The sequence below is a fragment of the Oncorhynchus tshawytscha genome, unplaced genomic scaffold (assembly GCF_018296145.1).
Source record: "Oncorhynchus tshawytscha isolate Ot180627B unplaced genomic scaffold, Otsh_v2.0 Un_contig_285_pilon_pilon, whole genome shotgun sequence".
NCBI lineage: Eukaryota > Metazoa > Chordata > Actinopteri > Salmoniformes > Salmonidae > Oncorhynchus > Oncorhynchus tshawytscha.
Window position 1 is genome coordinate 10,754 of NW_024607140.1, and position 5,617 is coordinate 16,370.

Sequence of the window (5,617 nt, forward strand, 5' to 3'; positions counted from 1 at the left end):
AGAGAGAGGAGAGATGGAGGAGGAGGACAGGACAGGACAAGAGAGAGGAGAGAGGGAGGAGGACAAGACAAGAGAGAGGAGGGAGGGAGGAGGACAGGAACAGAGAGAGGAGAGATGGAGGAGGACAGGAACAGAGAGAGGATAGAGGGAGGAGGACAAGACCAGAGAGGGGAGGAGAGATGGAGGAGGACAGGAACAGAGAGAAGAGAGAGGGAGGAGGGACAAGACAAGAGACAGGAGAGAAAGAGAGGGAGGAGGACAAGACAAGAGAGAGGAGGACAGGACAGAGAGAGAGGAGAGAGGGAGGAGGACAGGAACAGAAAGAGGGAGGAGGACAGGACAAGAGAGAGGAGAGATGGAGGAAGACAGGACAAGTGTGTGTATATCAGACAGGAGATAGCTAGATGTGTGTGTGTGTATATCAGACAGGAGATAGCTAGATGTGTGTATATATATCTAACCTTTGACCTCCTCCCAGGGAGTGTCGGGGAGAGGGGCTGCGTTGCAATGGCAGCGGTGGCGCTGGGCGCGGTTGCCGTGGTGATGATGCGTAGGTAGAGGGTGAAGAGGCGTGGCGTTAGGCGGCAGACGGGGCAGCAGACCCCAGGGGCGGATAGAAGAAGGAGGAGAGGCGGAGCTAAAGTCCCCGGCCTTCATCAGGAAGAGAGGGATCAGATCCCGCACCGCCTGGAGACTAGAGTAGACACACACACACACGTTAGGCACACGGACAAACTTTAAACACACACACAGACAAGCATTACACAAGTAAATATATACTAACACACAAACAGGTAGATACAGAGTAACAGGTAGATACAGAGTAACAGGTAGATACAGAGTAACAGGTAGATACAGAGTAACAGGTAGATACAGAGTAACAGGTAGATATAGGGTAACAGGTAGATACAGAGTAACAGGTAGGTACAGAGTAACAGGTAGATACAGAGTAACAGGTAGATATAGGGTAACAGGTAGATACAGAGTAACAGAGTAACAGGTAGATACAGAGTAACAGATAGATATAGGGTAACAGAGTAACAGGTAGATACAGAGTAACAGAATAACAGAGTAACAGGTAGATACAGAGTAACAGGTAGATACAGAGTAACAGAGTAACAGGTAGATACAGAGTAACAGGTAGATACAGAGTAGCAGGTAGATACAGAGTAACAGGTAGATACAGAGTAACAGGTAGATACAGAGTAACAGGTAGATACAGAGTAACAGGTAGATACAGAGTAACAGGTAGATACAGAGTAACAGGTAGATATAGGGTAACAGAGTAACAGGTAGATACAGAGTAACAGGATACAGAGTAACAGTAGGGTAACAGAGTAACAGAGTAACAGGTAGATACAGAGTAGTAACAGGTAGATACAGAGTAACAGGTAGATAGAGTAACAGGTAGATACAGAGTAACAGGTAGATACAGAGTAACAGAATAACAGAGTAACAGGTAGATACAGAGTAACAGATAACAGAGTAACAGGTAGATACAGAGTAACTCTATCTACCTGTTACCTGCATCTACCTGTTATCTGTATCTACCTGTTACTACTCTCTATCTGTTACTCTCATCTACCTTATCTACCTGTATCTACCTGTTACCTCTATCTACCTGTTACTCTGTTACCCTATATCTACCTGTTACTCTGCATCTACCTGTTACCTGTTACACTGTATCTACCTGTTACCATCTGACCCGTATCTATTACTGATCTATTACCTGTTACCTGTATCTACCTGTTACCTGTTACCCAGAGTATCTACCTGTTACCTGTTACCTGCATCTACCCGTTACCTGTTACTCTGTTACTCTGTATCTACCTGTTACTCTGTTACCTGCATCTCTGTTACTCTCATCTACCTGTTACTCTCTATCTAACTGTTACTCTGTTACTCTGTATCTACCTGTTACTCTCTACTAACACACAAACAGGTAGATATAGAGTAACAGGTAGATACAGAGTAACAGGTAGATACAGAGTAACAGGTAGATACAGAGTAACAGAGTAACAGGTAGAGCAGTGACTCACAGTTCTGTGTTCCCACTATGAACCACCTTCAGGTAACGGGTCAACTCCCTGTACCTACAGACAAACAGAAATAAACAAAATAAGGAAATATCATGTACAGTGTGTGTGATGGTGGTGATGGTGTGTGTGTGTGTGATAGTGTGTGTGTGTGTGTGTGTGTGTGTGTGTGTGTGTGTGTGTGTGTGATGGTGTGTGATGTGTGTGATGTGTGTGTGTGTGTGTGTGTGTGATGGTGTGTTGGTGTGTGTGATGGTGTGTGTGTGTGTGTGTGTGTGATGTGTGTGTGTGTGTGTGTGATGGTGTGTGTGTGTGTGATGGTGTGTTGGTGTGTGATGGTGTGTGTTGGTGTGTGATGGTGTGTGTTGGTGTGTGATGGTGTGTGATGGTGTGTGTGATGGTGTGTGATGGTGTGTTGTGATGGTGTGTGTGTGTGTGATGTGTGTGTGTGATGGTGTGTGTTGGTGTGTGATGTGTGTGTTGTGTGTGTGTGTGATGGTGTGTGTTGGTGTGTGATGGTGTGTGTGTGTGATGGTGTGTGATGGTGTGTGTTGGTGTGTGATGTGTGTGTGATGGTGTGTGATGTGTGTGTTGGTGTGTGTGTGTGATGTGTGTGATGGTGTGTGTGTGTGTGTGTGTGATGGTGTGTGATGGTGTGTGTGATGGTGTGTGTGATGGTGTGTGTTGGTGTGTGATGGTGTGTGTGTGTGTGATGGTATGTGATGGTGTGTGTGTGTGTGATGGTGTGTGATGGTGGTGTGTGATGGTGTGTGTGTGTGTGTGTGATGGTGTGTGTGTGATGGTGTGTGTGTGATGGTGTGTGTGATGTGTGTGATGGTGGTGTGTGTGTGTGTGATGGTGTGTGTGTGTGTGATGTGTGATGGTGTGTGATGGTGTGTGTGTGTGTGTGATGGTGTGTGTGATGTGTGTGATGGTGTGTGTGTGTGATGTGTGTGTGTGTGATGGTGTGGTGTGTGTGATGGTGTGTGATGGTGTGTGTGTGTGTGATGGTGTGTGTGTGTGTGATGGTGTGTGATGGTGTGTGAGTGTGTGTGATGTGTGTGTGTGATGGGTGTGTGTGAGTGTGTGATGGTGTGTGATGGTGTGATGTTGTGTGTGTGTGTGTGTGTGTGTGTGTGTGATGGTGTGTGTGTGTGTGTGATGTGTGTGTGTGTGTGATGGTGTGTGATGGTGTGTGTGTGTGTGTGTGATGGTGTGTGTGTGTGTGGTGTGTGTGTGATGTGTGAGTGTGTGTGATGGTGTGTGTGTGATGGTGTGTGTGTGTGTGATGGTGTGTGTGTGATGGTGATGGTGTGTGATGGTGTGTGTGATGGTGGTGTGGTGTGTGATGGTGTGTGTGTGTGTGATGGTGTGTGTGTGTGATGGTGTGTGTGTGTGTGTGTGTGATGGTGTGTGTGATGTGTGTGTGTGTGTGTGAGTGTGTGTGTGATGGTGTGTGTGTGTGATGGTGTGATGTGTGTGTGTGTGTGATGGTGTGGTGTGTGTGATGGTGTGTGTGTGATGGTGTGTGTGTGATGGTGGTGTGTGTGTGATGGTGTGACCTCTACATGCTTTGTAAGTAGGAAAACCTATAAATGACCTGGTGGACCAGTTGACTGATGAACAGACCTCTACATGCTTTGTAAGTAGGAAAACCTATAAATGACCTGGTGGACCAGTTGACTGATGAACAGACCTCTACATGCTTTGTAAGTAGGAAAACCTATAAATGACCTGGTGGACCAGTTGACTGATGAACAGACCTCTACATGCTTTGTAAGTAGGAAAACCTATAAATGACCTGGTGGACCAGTTGACTGATGTGGTGGGAACAGACCTCTACATGCTTTGTAAGTAGGAAAACCTATAAATGACCTGGTGGACCAGTTGACTGATGAACAGACCTCTACATGCTTTGTAAGTAGGAAAACCTATAAATGACCTGGTGGACCAGTTGACTGATGAACAGACCTCTACATGCTTTGTAAGTAGGAAAACCTATAAATGACCTGGTGGACCAGTTGACTGATGAACAGACCTCTACATGCTTTGTAAGTAGGAAAACCTATAAATGACCTGGTGGACCAGTTGACTGATGAACAGACCTCTACATGCTTTGTAAGTAGGAAAACCTATAAATGACCTGGTGGACCAGTTGACTGATGAACAGACCTCTACATGCTTTGTAAGTAGGAAAACCTATAAATGACCTGGTGGACCAGTTGACTGATGAACAGACCTCTACATGCTTTGTAAGTAGGAAAACCTATAAATGACCTGGTGGACCAGTTGACTGATGAACAGACCTCTACATGCTTTGTAAGTAGGAAAACCTATAAATGACCTGGTGGACCAGTTGACTGATGAACAGACCTCTACATGCTTTGTAAGTAGGAAAACCTATAAATGACCTGGTGGACCAGTTGACTGATGAACAGACCTCTACATGCTTTGTAAGTAGGAAAACCTATAAATGACCTGGTGGACCAGTTGACTGATGAACAGACCTCTACATGCTTTGTAAGTAGGAAAACCTATAAATGACCTGGTGGACCAGTTGACTGATGAACAGACCTCTACATGCTTTGTAAGTAGGAAAACCTATAAATGACCTGGTGGACCAGTTGACTGATGAACAGACCTCTACATGCTTTGTAAGTAGGAAAACCTATAAATGACCTGGTGGACCAGTTGACTGATGAACAGACCTCTACATGCTTTGTAAGTAGGAAAACCTATAAATGACCTGGTGGACCAGTTGACTGATGAACAGACCTCTACATGCTTTGTAAGTAGGAAAACCTATAAATGACCTGGTGGACCAGTTGCAGATATTGATTGTGATGGTAAATACCTGTTGAGTCTCTGTAATGTTTCAGCTCTCAGCAGGACAACAGCGGCAGATTCAGTCAGCGGCTCCTTCTTCCCTTTCCTGGTCGGAAATCCCCGTAAATGACCTTCTGTCCCTTTAACACTGAGACCAGCAGGACATCTGACCAGGGGAGAACACACAGCCTGGAACAACCAGTTACACATTAACGGTCTGTCCCTTTAACACCTGAGACCAGCAGGACATCTGACCAGGGAGAACACACAGCCTGGAACAAACATCTACACATTAACGGTCTGTCCCTTTAACACTGAGACCAGCAGGACATCTGACCAGGGGGAGAACACACAGCCTGGAACAACACACACATATTAACGGTCTTTCCCTTTAACACTGAGACCAGCAGGACATCTGACCAGGGAGAACACACAGCCTGGAACAAACACATTAACGGTCTGTCCCTTTAACACTGAGACCAGCAGGACATCTGACCAGGGGAGAACACACAGCCTGGAACAAACAGTCTGCCTGGAACACAGGAGAACACACAGCCTTAACGGTCTGTCCCTTTAACACTGAGACCAGCAGGACATCTGACCAGGGGAGAACACACAGCCTGGAACAAACACACATATTAACGGTCTGTCCCTTTAACACTGAGACCAGCAGGACATCTGACCAGGAGAACACAGCCTGGAACAAAGGGGAGGGGGAGGGTCTGTCCCTTTAACACTGAGATGCAGCTGGGAGG

General features: G+C 46.2%; 1 long non-coding RNA gene across 1 annotated transcript; it reads right to left on the bottom strand.

The window, feature by feature from the left end:
- Positions 1-625: 625 nt before the first annotated feature.
- Positions 626-4,978, bottom strand: LOC121842396. Its single transcript, XR_006081091.1, has 3 exons — positions 4,891-4,978; positions 2,040-2,093; positions 626-694 (listed from the first exon to the last, which is right to left on the bottom strand). It is a non-coding gene; the product is annotated as an uncharacterized LOC121842396 (long non-coding RNA).
- Between the last annotated feature and the right edge of the window lie 639 nt (positions 4,979-5,617).